This window comes from Cavia porcellus, unplaced genomic scaffold, assembly GCF_034190915.1.
Source record: "Cavia porcellus strain 051 isolate PalLab524CR breed Dunkin Hartley unplaced genomic scaffold, mCavPor4.1 scaffold_23, whole genome shotgun sequence".
Classification (NCBI taxonomy): domain Eukaryota; kingdom Metazoa; phylum Chordata; class Mammalia; order Rodentia; family Caviidae; genus Cavia; species Cavia porcellus.
In genome coordinates, this window is record NW_026947506.1 from 59204834 (window position 1) to 59222192 (window position 17359).

The window sequence follows — 17359 nt, forward strand, 5'->3', positions numbered from 1 at the left end:
CCTCACCAAGTTGCTGTATTATTTTCATTTCCTGGAGGAGTGTCAGAAGCTAGAGGAACTTGATTAAATTTAAGCAAAACTCACATAGTTTTATGCATTAATAAAATTTTATCCTACTATGCCAAATAATCTCCTTCGCTTAAGTATTTGTGAATCTGTGGCCCATAAAAAGCTAACTTGTGGGCAGACTGATAAAATTGTGTTTCTGCTTGAAAGTTTATTCTTCTTTCTCCAGCAAGTTCTTGCCCAAGTGGATGCTTTCCTGGCCTCTTTCCCTTGAACCTATATTTGCAGCATAATTTAGACTAAGGTGAGCTTCCCCATAATGTGTTTCATTGAATGTTCCCTTAGATACTTTGATGGTTAATTTTAGATGACCCTTGACTAAAGGATATGCAAATAGTGATAAAGCGTTATTTCCAGGTAGAGCTGTAAGAGTGTTTCCGGAAGGGGCTGGCATTTTAACCAATAGGCGGAATAAGGAAGATCCAACCTCACTCCAACTGAGTGGGCACCACGCATCTCACTAAAAGCTTGGATAGAGAAAAGGGCAGAGCAAAGGTGAGTTCACTTTCTCTGCTCTGCAGCTGGGATGTGCATGTTTTCCCGATCCTGGGCATCACAATCCAGGTTTGTGACTTGGACTCAGGTGTGCACATAGAGCTCCTCAGGTTTTCAGGCTCAGTGTTACCCCAGCAGCCACCCTGGTACTGAGGGCTTGCATGGGGCTGAGCAACACTACTGACTTCCCTGTTTCTCTAGCTTGCTATGTGTCACAGTGCATCCCAGGTGTGAGCCAACTCCTCTAATAAACCTCATATCTATCTATCTATCTATCTATCTATCTATCTATCTATCTATCTATCTATCCATCCTTTCTTTTGGCTCTGTCTCTCTGGAGAATACTGGCTAATTCTAATACAAAAGATTTCTTCCATCATTGCTAAATAACATTCCATCCGTTGCTAAAAAAATTTATTATTGCAAAAAAATTTTAAAGAATTGACTATGTTAATATATCTTATGACTCTTCAGGAGAGAGACTGTAACATCTAACTTAGCCCAAACCTAATTGCTTAAGTTTTCCACACCTTCTATTAGCAAGAGAATGCTGGACCAAGTTGTTGATAAGTGATAATGATATGTATTTCATTTAAGAAGTATAAAGCATAAATTCTTTTCATACAGTGGCTCTGGTATAAGAAAATTCAGGCACAGTGTTATCACTTACATCTGAACTGAACGTCTACTATTTCAAGGTGCCACACAGATGGGGAGGTTCAAATAAGTATAAGATGTGATCAAAATGCAGTGAATGTTTAAGTTTTTAAAAGTTACTGCAGTAAAAGCTATGCTGCCATTCATCTCCTCCAAAACACTCCACCTCACTTTGTACAAACTTATTCTATCATTCTCACCACTTTCTGAAGTAGTTCTAAATGTCCTCTATTGCATTTTTAGTTTCGTTCTCATGGATACTGTGATGTCCTGAATGAATTCAAAACATTCCCCTTGTATGCTCATTTTGACTCTGAGGAACAGCCACAGGGTGCCAGGTCTGGAGAAGAAGGTGGATGAGGACTGGCATCCTGCTTTTACAAGTCTGCCTTTCCACCTGGCACCAGGCAGCAGCAGTCAACATATTTTTGATTATAATTCCAAAAGACACTCAGGAAGGTGGGCCTCCAAAACTGCTTCAAGAATAATGGGATAAATGGATTTGAAGCAAGGAGGGGTATTTGTGTGTGTGTGGGGGGGGATTCATGGCAATATTTGCCTTTTACTGTAATATAGATTTTTAAACATTTTCTATATATTTTGATCATACCTTATCTGGTCTCTGCCTTCAAGAATCACACAGTTAAGTAATTATCAGATACAAGGATGTGACTTGAGAGGCATGGAAGGTATGTATGTTTCTTTCATCTTCACTCTAGCTTATCCAGGTAGGCTTCTCTCTCTCTCTCTCTCTCTCTCTCTCTCTCTCTCTTAATTTTGGAGGAAACTGTGACTGAGATTAACTTCCTGGTCAAAGTGACAATATCAATTTTGCTATTGCTGATTGAGTTGTGATCCCCACCTGGATTTTATTTATATATATATATATATATATGTGTGTGTGTGTGTGTGTGTGTGTGTGTGTGTGTGTGTGTGTGTATTTTTTTAAGCCAAGAACTTTGGAGTCAAATCAGCCAGGGTTCTACACTTACTGGCCATGGAAGCTTGAGGATGACTTCATCTCTCTGAACCTCGACCTTCCTACCTTACATCTATATAATAACAACACCGATCCGTACAGGCTGAGACAAGCTGGGAGGGAGATGGCACCCAGGTTTTCCTTGGGAAGTATTTGGTATAGAGTGGCTGCTCAAACTTGCGAGCTCCTTTTCTCTTTCTTTACTATCCTTTGTCCTCTCTACTATTAAATTTAAAATTAATCACAGTGTCTTAGTTACTTTTTACTCATTGTTCAGACAAAATACCTGACTCCCAAATTTAGGGAAGGAAAAGTTCATTTCTTACAGTCCTTGGAGGTTTCAGTCCGTACTTGGTTGGCACCAAGGCAGCGTGGCATAGTGTGGCAGCCATGCATGGCCACTGCAAACAGAAAAAGCAAAAGCTAAAGAGAAAGGCCTGCATTCTTCCCAAGGTTACACTGGCTCTACCCCTGGACGAGTGAAACACTCACACCACCAATAGGATCACTATACAATAAACCAATCATAAGGGCTAGGTTCAGTTGCCTCCATGACTGAATGAGGCTTTGGGGGGACATTTAAATAAATCACAGCAAACAGATTATTGATAATAATGATAAGAATGTCATGGCTTGTCCTGAAACTACCTGATAACAATGCCAGAAAGTCCAGCCATCAGGAGCTGGAAGGACATAGAGAGATGGCTTTTACAATCTTCTATTAGCTCAAGCTACATTATTATCATCATCAGTATAATGGCCTTTGTTTAACTTGAGAAATCTGAGTCAAATGTTCATTTAAATCAGTAAAGCTCAATGGAGACAAATATGTGTATACAGTCTCCATTCTTAGATGCACTAATTGCTTGCTCAACTCAGTAAATTCTAATTAAAACCACTCCAGTAGATGATTTTATTTTATTCCTTTCAACTTGTAATTAAAGCATTTACTGGCCAACTGTCTGAAAGCAATGAAGGGATTCTTGCTTGGGTGTTTGAGGAAGATCGTGGGAGAAAGGCCCCTGAGATAGTGGTTTGAATACTTGAGTTTAACTGGGTCAGCTTCTTGTTGGTTGGAGATGATTCCAGGGGATTTTGCCTGGGCGTTTTCAAGTCAGTTGGACCCTGGGTTTTGCTCAAAAATTCAATTCTTTATTTAGTCATTAAACACCAATACCTGTCCAGGATAGATCAACAGTCCTACTCCAAAATATGTCATATCTGAAAGCCTTCAAAATCTGAAGCTTACTGAGTGCCACAATGACAATTCCACATCACGAAATTATTTCATGTACAAAATTGTTTAAATTATTTTATAAAATTACTTTCAGGCTACTTGTAAAAAATTCACGTGAAACATAAAGTTTATTTTTAATCTTGGGTCCCCTTCCTGATATATCTCATTAAGTAAATGCAAATATTTTAATGTATGAAAAACCCCAAATCCAAAGCATTTCTTATCCCATGCATTTTAGATAAGGGATACCTAACCTGTAGGAAGATCATTGTGTGACTCTCGTCCTTACTTTGTCTAAGAATTTATAAATGGTGTACCAAGCCAGTGTGGTTGCCGTTACAAAGTGCTACACTTTGGTCTTACCTTGCTTTACCGTGTAGATTGGTCTTGATTGCTCTAGTGATCCACTTGATGTCCATGCTTGAGCAGAACCCCTAGTATTCTACCAGCTTGCACACTCCTGCTCAACACAGGCCATGTTTTCCGTGGGTAAAGACTGAGCAATGCCAACTACCTAGCTTTGGTTTGGTATTACAAGTGGATAGGTTATTGTCCTCAATATAGAGATAAAATGTTTATACACTTGTAAGAAAAACTCTGAGGTCCAGTAGAAAAACCAAAAACATAACCATTAAGAGAATAAAAAATTATGAGTGGCCAAGTATTTTTAAAGTGTATATGAACACAAGCATGAGATATTGTATCTCTCCCATCAACTTCACAAAGGCTTGCTTAGCATAATTTATTACGTCGGTGTGCAAGCGTGCTCTACTATACTGGCAGGAATAGAACTTGGTATTGGTTCCTCCTCTAATAACCAGAGACTGAATCAAAAGTGCAACTGGCAACCTACACATAAATCTATAAAAGCTATAAACAAAGCTAACTAACTGCTAAATCACGTATTTTTAATCTTCTAATCTTGACAACACGTTTCCATAGCAGCTTGGATTGTCAGGAGCTTTCTGATCGACTTGGTAGAATGGAGAAATGGAACCCCAGGCTCCTGGCTGCCCTCTTTCTCCTCCGCCTCTAGCTCTATCTGCAATAGGAAGGGCTTTGTGCACAAGGGTGCATATACCCCAACTAACATGCAAGATCTTTCAAAGTGCCCCCTCACCCACCCTACTCACAGGCCCAGGGCTTTGCATCCTGCAGTTGAGGCCAGTCTTCGAGAAACAGGCCAAAAGAAGAGATTCTGAAGCCCTGGAGGCAGACACAGTGCCCCAATGGGCTTACTGCATTGGCCCTTCATCCTAGGAAGTACTATGGCCTGAGGAAGCCAGTGGGGACCCAGCAAAGTGTAGGAACAAGGCAGAGGCTCTTTTGCTAAGGCCATATAAACTTTGTAAGACACATTTTGATTATGTACATCAATGAATCTTAAAAGCTAATATCCTTTGGCTTAGATATTTGATCTACAAAGATTTGGAGCTATCTACAGAAAATTTAAACTAAAGCACAAAATACTAACTATGTACAAAATGTTGAGCTGGTTGTGGTGGCACATGTAAGTAATCCCAGCACCTTGGGAGTCTGAGGCAGGAGGATCCCAAAATTGAGACTCGCTAGACCAACTTAGAGATGTAAGACCTTGTTTGAAAAGAATAAAATAAAAAGGGCTGACAACAAAGCTCAGGATAAAGGACTGGGGTTCTATTCCCAGCCTTTCAAAAAAATGTTTGGTATTGTTGCTTATATTCCCTCTAATCTCCTAAAAGAAACATAGACCAAGTGTAATAATATGTTAATTGCTCAATCATTTAGGGTCCCATCAAAGCATGTTAAATGTCTAAAGTAATAAAAAATTAATTAAATGCATACTGTCAAGTAAAATCATAAAATGAAATGTTTAATATACACAAGTAAAAAATGTGAATTTTTCCATATGCTATAACCTAAAATTGTAGAAAATATTTTAATGTAAACATCCCAAAGAGAAAAAATAAATCTCAAAGAGAATGTAGCATATGTTGATGAGGTGGGTAGGGATGGAGGAGCGGGTTGCAGGTAATATTTTTCTCCCTATGTTAGCCTTTATTTTGAAACTTTAAAAATTTTTCTAAATAACAGCTTATTAATCACACTTTCAAACTTTTTTTTCTTTTGCTTGTTTTGCTTGTTGAGCTGAGCCCTTGCTATGCTGCCCAGGTTGGCTTCCAACCCCTGGACTCAAGCAATCTGCCTGCCTCCTTGGCCTCCCAAATAACTAGGTCTACAGGTATCATCTCCATGTCCTTAGGAAAAAGAAAGCACAAATACTTGTAAATATTTTGAAACAGAAATGTAAAACACAAGTAATTTTGGTGGATCCAGCTTTAGTTGTGGAGAGGATTCACAGATGCTTATTACCTTATTACAATAAATTGTATAGAAATAGACAAATAAATCAAAAGCAAGTAAGTACAATATCATGCAAAGGAAAATTCTAATTGTCTCATGTCATGAGCTAGAATTAGAATTCACCTTATTCTGCACAACTAAAGTTCAAATATGGAAGTAAACAAAATAAATCTGCGCTAAAGTTAGAAAAGATTGACAGTCATCTTCCCCTATAGTGATTTTGCTTTTCGTGGTTTTAGTTACCCATGTGAGGCTCCAAAATATTTTCAGCAGCTATGGGGTAGGGGTGGGGTGGGGAGGTTAAGCCACTTGCCACATGGCTGCTGGATTCTGTTCCTTTCATGTGCAATGTACCTGGGATGCTATCTTTCTTTTCTCTATATTTCCAGCTAATGCAAGCAGCACAACAAAAGTGGGTTAACCAGCTCTGTTTCTGACCTTTACTATACTTTGTGTCTAAACTTTGAATCAAAACATCTCTCTGGCCTCCCAGGTTCAAGAAAAATAAAAAAGTGACTCAGGATTTCCCCCCTGGGCTACACTTTGTATCAGCCAGACAGAACAACTGTGTACATACAGATGAGAGCTAATCAAGTAGTTCAAGTGGGGAGATTGGAGATGTGACGTTCTTGCAGGGAAAAGGTTTCTGGAAGACTTCCTGCTTATAGTGCATAAGGGGTTGGGGAACTCCAGAACAATCACCTCAAAGTTCAGGGTCCCCAAGAATACCTTCAGGTCTGATAATTTGCTAGATGACCTTGAACATGTAGTAAAAGCTGTTAGACTCATGGTGAACAGTGTACTGGAACAAAAGCATACAATTAAAATCAATCAAAGGATGATCACATGGGGCAGAGGTTTAGGAGAGTTCCTGCATGATCCGACACAATCCGTATGTTGCCTGTCGCAGTGCAACGTCTTCTCCCAGGAATAACGTGTGACAGTAGGCAAGGAGTGTACCAACTGGCAAAGCTCACTTGAGCCTTGTAGTAGAGATTTTATTGGAGCTTCATCGTGAGACATGGCTGCCTACCCAGGTGACTGACCTTAGTCTTAAATCCCCCTGGCTTAAGACTAAGCCATGAGTCAGCCAAGACTAAGGCTGGTTCCATGTGGTTCCAACCACAGCCCTGTCTAATAAATCACATTACTGGACTGCCCAGTGTGGGATACGATTCCCAAGTTACCAAAAACATTCTTATGAGGCAGGTCAGTGCAAGGGCTTGGAGGTAACACGCCAGGATCCAAAGACAAAGATCAGACCTATCCCTAGGTAAAGCTACACTTAATTTTTACAATGCAGACAGATTATCTGAGGTCACCTGTGCACAATGCTATTATTATTGGGTTTGAAAATTTGTTTTAGGACTAGGGAAGACTTCAGATAATCTGCATGGTTCTGTCTCTTCCCTCAATGATTAGTGTGAGCAGTCCAGAAACATTTCAAACTGTGGAGGCGACTTTCTAAGTGGCACTCCTGCAGGCTGAGTTCTTCAGTCTGGGATGATGTAGTGAGGGTTCTTGCTAGCACCTTAGAATGCTTCATGCCATGTTCTGCTACAGCAAAAACACTGTTACCCACCGAGCATGGACTTCACAATCCCCACAACTGTGAGGAATAAACTTCTTGTCTTTAGGAATTACCTGGTCAAATATCTGTTATAGCAACACCAAGTGGACTAGACAAGCCTGGTCATGTTTGGCCTAACTGTGTGCTTCTTCTATGTTTACCTTTACATGCGAAAAACAAGCCTAAGTGTCTCTCTGAAGTCAAAAAATAACGTGTAGCAAACTGATTGATTTGAGACTCAAAGAAAACTGAAAGAAGCTTTGCCTGGATTTCGGCCTTTGAGGTCATCTCAACTGTTGTGGCCCAATTCACAAGACTGATGGGAACTCTTGGCAAGTGAGGGTGAGGCAGGCCCAACAAGGGGACAGAGGACAGACACGGAGGATGTGTATACAACCTTTTCCTCCCCTTGAGCCATCAGGGGATTCAATGCTAAAAAGTCAGCATCCATCACAGTGGACAGCACTGGGGGAAGAAGGTGGGAAAGAGAGGGCAGGAATGGGCAATAGGAAAATCCAGAATTCTGTGATGGTAGCGCCAGGGGCTGAGGTGGCCGGGAGGATACACCCTTTGGTCAACTCATGCAATCTTGCCCAGGGATACGGTTGGAGAACGTGAAATAATAACGGTGATGACAGCCAGCACTCTTTACTGCTTACTATGCACCATCTCAGGGGATCCAGAGTTGTGTGAAGCAGACCATGGCCTGTAGATCTGCAGCCCCAGCAGCTGTGGGGGGCTTTCCAGAGATGTAGCTTGTCAGGCTTCACCACGGACCTACCAAATTGGAAGCTGTATTGTGACAAGATCCCCAGGTAAATTACATGCACGTGAAAACTTGAAAAACGGCACTTCACGGATTCTGACTTTCCATTCTCTCTCCCCCACACGCAGAAACTCTAGGATGGAGCTACCATTGCTGTGCTGTTTTATACATGTTGGTACAGAGGACGCAATGGTATTCGATAGGGTTTAGGCAGGTTTGAAGCAAAACAGTCTGTGACTGAGTCTGGTCTCCCCAGAGATCTGCTCCTACAGAAATGAGCTTGGTGTTGCAGGGGACTCAGTGTCATCCCACCATGGCTGCACACTTCTGGGCAAGTTGGCTAATATCTGGCTACTTCTGTTTGCTCATCAGTGAAATGGGCCAGGAATTATATTGCTTCACTGGGCTTCAGGTGGGCAAAATAAGAAAATGCATGCAAGGTGCTGAGCCATGGTGTTCATTGCTGCTAATCTCAACAAGAGTGCCCTGGTCATCGTGGTCATTGTCCTTATTAATGCCATAATTATCACCCTCATCACCACTGACATTGTCATCATTGTCACCGATGATACTTTATTGCCATCACCCTCATCCGCTTCCTTCTCCTCATGATTATCTCTGTCATGATCAAGTGGAGACTGAAAGGATGAGCTTCTGGTTTTTGCAGGGGCAGGATCTGGCAGGTGTTCATTTAGGTACCACCAACGCACGTTCAGGATGGGTGCTGGCAACCACCTGTAATCACGAACCAATTTTCTCAACCTCCCACGCCATAGTGAGGTTTATGCCTCATTCACCACTTGTCCTGGCCATCCAGATCCACAGCCCAGAACAGATAACTGGCCTGGTGTGGTTCCCTTGAAGTCAGTGTTCTCATCAAGCTGTGGTTGCTGTGGAAACAGGCACTTCTGGGGACCAGGAAAATTCTGGCCTGGACGTGGCTTTTGTGCTCCTGAAAAACAATTTCTGCTATCTCTTATCAGACCTAAGAAAAGAGGCCTGCAGTACGTGGCCACTCGTTCTAGTAGTCTCCATTGCCTTACGGCTGTCAGATGGAGCAAGTCTTCCACCTCATACCTGGATGTTTGCAGTCAGTGTTGGCGGATTTGGATAGAAATGGTGCTGACTCTTCAGGACTGATTTAGTTTATTTTGCTGTGTATTTTCTTAAGCTCCTTGAAAACACTCTTATTTTTTAGGCTCCTTATAAAATACTGTCTCCCTTAATTAAAAGAAAGCCAGAAACTCCAAGCCTTTAGCGTTAGAAGAAAAATCTAAAGTAAATGGCCAATAGCCAGCCAGCCTTGCCTATGCCTAAGGTACGTTTCCCTTTTGGGGTTGAGGGGTCCCACCATTTCCACCATGGAGGAGTCATACCCCGTTTCTTCCTTTGGCATCTGTGTATGTTTCTAGGCACAGACAACCTTCTCACGGTTTCTTAGAACAACTGGGAGATGCTGAAATGTTAAAAAGAAACAAATGGCAAAGAAGAGCAAAACAGAAACACTAAAAGAAAATAGAATCAGAGCTCCCGCACAGCTGTTCTTGTCTCCAAGTTCTCATCCAGCTCTACTTCTAGGAGCCTGACTTTCTTCCCTCTACAAGCTCCCTGTAATTCCACTACGAAGCAGTTAGTCCCAGGGAAAGGAAGATCGTAAGTCCTCTAACTCAAGCAAACATTCACCCTGATTCAAAGAAACAGCTTAGAAGAGGGTGAGACCTGGAGAAAGTATTAGCTCTATAGTGTCTTGAATCATTTTCTCTTTTAAATATTCCTATAAAAGGAGACTTACTGCTGGGCATGGTGACACAGGCCTGTAACCCCAGCACTGTGGGAGGCTGAGGCAGGAGTACAGCAAGTTCAAGCCCAGCATGGGCAATTTAGTGACTTAGTAAGCTCTTTTCCAAATCAATGCAACTTGCACATAATATATATATATGTGTGTGTGTGTTTGTGTGTGTGTAATTTAAAAGGAGGGCTAGAGAGACAGTAGTCTGTATGATGACTCTGGTTTAAACCTCCAGTACCACAAAAAAAATGATTTTTTTTGAAATAAACTCTTATTTCTTCTCTTTGGTTTTTTTTTCATTTCTTTCATCCATGACTTCTTGTATCCATAAATAAACACCAAGCTCTAATTATGTGCAAGGTGGTTGATTTGGAAATCCTGTTTCATTTCAATACTAAAGTATATATATATATATATATATATATATATATATATATATGGTTTCTAACATTCTATCTTGGAAATAATGAAAGTTCTCCATCTTTTAACTCTCTCTTTCTTGAATACTCAGCTTTCTGCAGCTCTGTTCATGCATGTGTGTGCCTGAGGGGGAACATATGTGACTGGATAGATACTTGTGCGTGTGTGAGTGTGACTGCATGTGTGTGTGTGTGTGTGTGTGTGTGTGTGGATATGCCCGTGTTCGCCGTCCAGCCCCTCTCCCTGCGCTCTCTTCAGGTGAATCCCATGCTCACTGCCCTGGGTGTTTTCTAGAGATCACATCGGTTTCTTCTCTTTTAATGACCTTTACCAGCTCAGCGCCCCACTTACTCTCACCTAGGTGGCATGGCCTGCTCTGGCAGGTGGCACATTCCCTGGGGATGCAGGAAAAGGAGCTGACTAGGAGTTAAGGACAGTGTCATCACAGATGCTCCTCATGACACAACGTCCAGAGCAGGCTGTGCTGTGGGGTGGGGAGCATTTCTCAGCCAGGTAATGGGAAGAGGTGGCAGATGGCGTCCCTGCTTCTATGCTGAACCTTACTCTCGCCAAGCACGACTTCAGTTGGCTCCAGTTTCTCCCACTGTTCTGGGGCCTCCATTCCTATTAGCAAAGCTTTCTGCCAGCCCTTTCTTCTGGGAAGCAGAGGCTCTCAATTATGCAATCACTTACAAGCTGCTGTCCACCTGTCTGCCCAGCACAGCGCTGCTCCTCCACTTGTCCTCTCAGGGCCTGTCTCTGACTGCACGCATGTCAGATGCCTGCTGTTTACAGGTATTCAGGTGCCTTCACTTCCTTTGGACATATACCCAGCAGTGGGTCATTGGATCGGAAGGGTATTGGCTAGGGTTCTTCAGAAGAACACAGTCAATAAAATATGTAAGTATAGGCAGTTATGCAAGGGGATCTTATTGTGTAGACTTTCAGGATTAGAAGCAGGAGAATCTTCCATGGCCATCTGTAGGCTGGAGATGGAAGATCCAGAGCTGTTCATTCCAAGAAGGCTGAAGCCTCAGGACAAGTGGGATCAAGGAGGCAGCTCCAGGATGAGACTGTAGGCCTGGAAGCTCCCTGGAGAGTCCCTGATTTGAGTCTATACCGAAAGGGTACAGAAGCTGAAGTCTGATGCCCATGGGTGTGAGTGCGGCGGGACACACCTAGGCAAGCAGCGTGAAGGTTTTTGAATGCAAGCTGACTTCCTTTTCCTCCCCCTCTCATTCCATGCAGGCTACAAACCTGTTGTCTGGTGCCACCTGCAGTCATGGCAGGTCTTCAGCCCTCAATTCACTGACCTCCATGCCAATTGTCTCTGGAAAGATCCCCCCAAACACACCCAGAAGTCTACTCAACTAAATTGTCAGGCATTTCTTAGTCCTGTCAAGTTGTCATATCATGATTCATGGTCACAGTATGGTAGTGATAATTCTAGTTTTTCAGGAGCCACCATATTGGATTTAGCATTTTTCTTTCCTCACTTGCCATGCCCACTCCACTGGCCCATCATGCCTTTCCCAGCACTGAACCTCTTTAGCTTCCTTCTCCAAAGCTGTGCTGGAGCAGGGTCTGTGGATGCCGGGCAGCTCCCCTCCCTGGAATCTGCTCCTGTCTTAGCTGGAGGTGCACATCTGCATGAAGAAGACCCTGCAGACTTGGCCTCTGTTCCCACCAGCTGGCAGCTTTGCCAGTCCCAATATTTTCACCACCTCTGTCTGCACACCAAGGAGCAGGGGTCTTGTTTTCTCTGTTATAGCACAACATTTAATTAGGAGTCCCACCTGGGGGAAAGGTGTGAGCTGAAGGATCAGCCGGCCTTTGGAATATGAAAAGCCCATTCTGTTCATGGAGAATATCTTATGTAGCATATAGATGATCTACTACAATAACTATAGACATTTTCCTATGATAAAATGGAAATAAATAACAATAGACATTTAAAATCTAACCACTCGAGTTTATTTACATAAATACCTTGCTTTATTCTAAGCATGAGTAGACTGTGTCTCATATCATTTTTCACAGCTTGGAGCTATTACAATTCCCATGTATTGATGACAAAGCTGGGGCACAGGAATGCTAGAAAAGTCTTCTGGCATCTAAGAAGCACCAGGCTTTAACTTGGGACTTTTAATATATGACAGCAGGTCCATTCTGCAAATCTGAAAACTGCTCATCTTTCTGTAAAGAACAGGAACTTGGAGAGGGGGAGTCCTCTGCTGGAACCCACAGACTGGGGGACAAGAACAGAGAGGAGAACCCTGGCCTGGCTGCCACCCCGAGGTTGTGTCTTACAGTGGAGATTTTGTCTCCTGCCCCACCGAGTGTGGCCCAGCAAGGACCTGCCTGATTTCTAATCAGTGCAGACCCGTACATGGCACCCAACCATAGGAGACACCCCATGGACTCATGCTCACCCTTTTTATTGAGCTAATGGATTTTGAACTAAGGATTGGTATTAAATTCCATGATTTCCATTTCTGGGAGTAATAGGGTGAGTCATGCACAGCAGTGAATAAGAACCCAGTCACATACGTTTCCCTTTTAAAAAGTATGCCTGCATTGCTGTCTGAATATGAGTTCCTCTTTAAGGATCGCAGGTCACTATGTAGGAATGAGGACAAAGCCTGAGGGCTTGGCTAGGGGAGGCTGCAGGGGCCAGGTCTCTTCCTGTCCAGTGTCCTGCTCATTCTGAGTCTCCATAAGGGGAAGGCATCACCTCGGACGCCACAGTCACATACTGCTCTTCTGGGCTGACCTTGTCTTTGGTTCGAATCACCTACCAAGAGGACTTGCAAAGTGATTCATTACATCTGCCTTTTCCTTTTCCTTCCGTTTTCAATCCTTCTTTTATCTTTCTTCCTTCATTCTCTAACCTTCTTTCCCTTCATTTTTCTTTCTCTTTCCTTTTCCATTTTTTTCCTTTTTCTTCTTCCCCCTACCCCTTTTATTTTTTCTTTCTTAATTTACTATCCTCATAAACACTTAAAAACTAGATTTTTGTCTACATGTCTGGCTTCACGAGAAAAATTTTAATGCCTGAAGGCCCCACTTTTTGCACTCCGCAAGCTGGCTGGAGATAACGAGGGACCGGCCTGTGTCCTCTGCGTGACCTCAGTCCTCACTACCTTTGTTGTCCCCCCAACACCCAGTCTGGAGTTCAGCACCCAGCAGTCCTTATGCTCATAGGGTTGCTTCCCTGGCTCCGACAGAGCCCTGCTCACCCCTGTGCGTGGTTCAGGATCCACAGGCATTTGTGTTTGTGCGCCCAGTCTCAGGTGCAGCTCACCACGCAGTGGCAGGAGAACATTTCGGTGCCATGATGCCTGCTTGCCCCATGGCACACTCTCCTCTGCATCTTCTCTCTGATGGGCACCCGTAAGTGAAAGGTCAGGTCTCATGACTCTGCTGTATACATCTTAGACTTTAACCATCAGAGGAGTCCCGTCCTGTTATTTCAACAGTTTCCAAATAAAGGGTATCTTTTCTCATAAGACACGGTAGTTGGTAGTGACCAATTCAGATCATTTATTGTAACCCAAGTGAAGTGCTTTTTCTACTCCACGTGCCTGCACCTGGCTAGTCCAGGAGTCACTGAAGGGAGATGATATACTTTGGAACTAAAATGTCCCACGATAGTCTCATGTGTTCAGAGGTGGGGTTTGGAAAAGGCCACTGGGTTATGGGGTGCTATATTCACCAGTGAATTCATCCACTGATGAGTTTAAAGTGGAATGTGCTGTTAGGAGGTAGGGCTAGTGGGAAAAGGTGGATGACCAGGGACATGACCAGGTCAGGTGTGATCCTGTCCCCAAGTCCCCCCTTCTTTCTCCACTTCCTGTCTGCCAAGAGCTGAGAAGCTATTCTTTGCCAAGCCCTTCTACCATGGTGATTTTTTTTGTAACCAGCTGATCAATGGACTGAACCCTTTGAAACCATGAGCCAAATAAACCTTTCCTCTTTTAAGGCATGAGTGTTCAGTATTTTGCCCCAGTGTTAAGAAAGTGGCTAAAAAGGGCAAAAATCATTTGTCTCCCTCCAAACTGTTGGTGCATACTAGAATGCTGATTGGCACTATCCATGCTGAAAAGGGCATGGCTCCACCTCTGCAGAGTTACCAAATGTGAATGAGAAAACTTGGGAAAGTAATGTGGCTGGACTGAACATGTACCAACATTTTTCTTGTCATTTTTCCCTGAACAACATACTTAACTATATTACATAGCTTTTACATTGTATTAGGTATTATAAATATTCTAGCAACGACTTAGAATTCCTGGGAGGAGTGTGTCAGCTCTATATAGACACTAAATTGTTTTACTGAAAAGACCTGAGTGTCTGTGGATTTTGGTATCTGTGGGGAAAGGGGTTCTTGGAACCAGTTCCACAGACACCAAATGATGGCTGTTCTGTTTTTTTTTTTTTTTTTTTTTTTTTTTTAATGTGTATATCCCTTGTCACACACTGTAGACAAAACTTGTATTCTGAGGTAAGATAACAAAAATAGAATAAATTCTTTTCCCTTCTTCACAATTTCACAGATAAAACATTTGTTCTTACTGTAGTCTTAGCAACTGCTAAACCATTTGATTTATTTTCCTTCCTTACCAGTTCATCATTTTCATCTTTCATTTAAAGAGAACAGTTTCTGACTTCTTTTGGTCATATCTGAATACTCAACATAACTACGCTTATACTTTGGGGCCATTATTGAGTAGAATAAGGATTCCTTGAGCCCAATAACCACCTACGATAGACAGCTACTGAGTGAGTAATGAGAGGGAAGCCTGTACAGTGCAGAAATGCTGGGCTGAAGAGAGGAGCTCTATTCTAGGCAGGTTGGAGCCAAAAAGTGCAAGATTTCATCATCTTATTCAAAATAGTATGCATTTTAAAATGTATGCAATGTCTCTTTCTGGAATTTCTCAATTGACGGTTTTGGACTGTGGGGGACTGTGGGTAACTTCGGGAAACTGAAACACCAGAAAGTGAAACTACAGATTACGGAGTGATTACCAGATGCATCTCTGCGCATCTCTGGACTTGATCATGTACTTTGCTTTGACAAGTAAAACATGGACGGAAGTGACCTGTCCTAATGCCGCTGAAAGGTGAAGACATTCAAAATTTCCTGCAGCCATGCTAAGCTTCTTCTCTAAGGAGAAAAGTGTGTCCCAGGCCACTCTTGCTCCTAAGATTAAACCTTGGGATGAAAATACAAGGAACAGACTTCTGTCCATCCTACTTCAGTTGAGCCCAACAAAAATTAGTGAACTACAGCCAACTTCAGCCCACAAAGTGAAATTAAATGTGTGTTACTACCACCCAATGTGATGAGTTTCTCAGGCAACATTATCACACACAAGGCCTGACTCACACAGGGAAAAATAGATTACTATTTTGTCATTTACTGAGCATTTGATGATGTCATTGGAGATGTCTCTATGATTTTATCTGTTTGTCTTGAAGATGCACTTTCACTAAATTAGTTTGTTTTTCTTCTTTTTGCTGTGATGGTATATTTAAGTATGCCCCATTGCACCATTCCACCAGACTCATTATACCGTGGAGGAAAAACATCTCTTAGTCTTTTAAATTCTCAGCTGGGGTCCCTGTAACAAAAGACAGATTAGCAAGATAAAGTATGCACATTTATTTAGTAGACATTTTCCATTACATAAGTCTGTATAAGGAGATGGATATAAAAGAAACAAGTAAACCTGCATGATTTTGTACTACCTTTGATGAAGAAGGGAGAGCCATGGGAAAAAGAGAGAACAAAAGGATATGAGCTGAGAGCAATGGATCATGGGGCACTGGGCTTCAGACTCTTCCTAGTGACCTCTGACCTCTGTCTCTGGACATGGGGAGGACGTCTCGCACATGGGGGTCTTATGTCTCCCTGGAAAGGAGGTCCTTCCTATTCCCACTGCTTCTCAAATTCCGCTAGACAAACATATTAACTGTGGCAAGGTACCAGATTTAGGGTAACATGCTTGGAACACTGCCAACACACATATCTTCCCTAGCAATTCAAGAGACCCACATTCAATGAATCATTTGATGGGAACCATGAGTTTATGAGCTACTATGAAGCCACAACAATAAGCATGGTACCTGAAGGAAGAGACGTGATATACATATTTTGTGATTTACTCACATCTTAGCATAAAAATCTTAATTTTCTAATCAAACAGCATTGGGAGTTTCCACCTCTTGAACTCCATCAGCTTCTGCTTTTCCTGCTCTGTACCTTCGTTGGCTTCTGTCATCTTGTCTGTGGGCAGCTTTGAGAAGGAGTCCCCTCGGCCCTCTTATCTCTTCATTTACAGCCATCTTGTTGGGGTCACAGATAAGTACCCAGCTCATTAGGCACTGACCCCTACTGGAGCAATCATTGTAAACCACCATGAGTTCTTCCCAGTTCAATTGATGTGTAAACTATTTAAGGACAAGATGAAATGAACAGGAAAGATTTTCTGGTTTAGTTTAATTGCTTCTCAGGTGGCCTCTCATTTACCAAGCTCTGCTACAAGTAAGAACCAGAACTACCCTAGTGAAACTAATATAAAAGACCCAAGTACTTTGGGGAATACAGCTGGATTAGTGGCTTCTAGGGAAACAGAGGCGCCAGAATAAAAGGAAATTCATTTCAGTCTATGTGTTGCCTTGGTGGACAGCCTTCCTTTCTCTGCATAAACAATTTGAAATTACATTCTCTTTACATTGAATGAGCACATTGTGTTGTCCACAAACACTTTGCTCCTTAAACTACAAATAATTATCTCTGCTATAAACGTGATCCAATTGTCACCCCTGGCGTGTCTCCACTGGGATATGTGTTGAAGTCACAAAGGAACGAGTTGTTAAAAATTGCAGTCCTTATACAGTGAGACGGATGAAATGAGTCTGAGAGGTTGATGGCTGCTAGTATGATGCAGTCCATCACTATGCAATTTTGTTTACTTTTGTATGTTTGAAAACGTTCTTGTTAATTTTTTAAAAAATCTATAGCCATATCT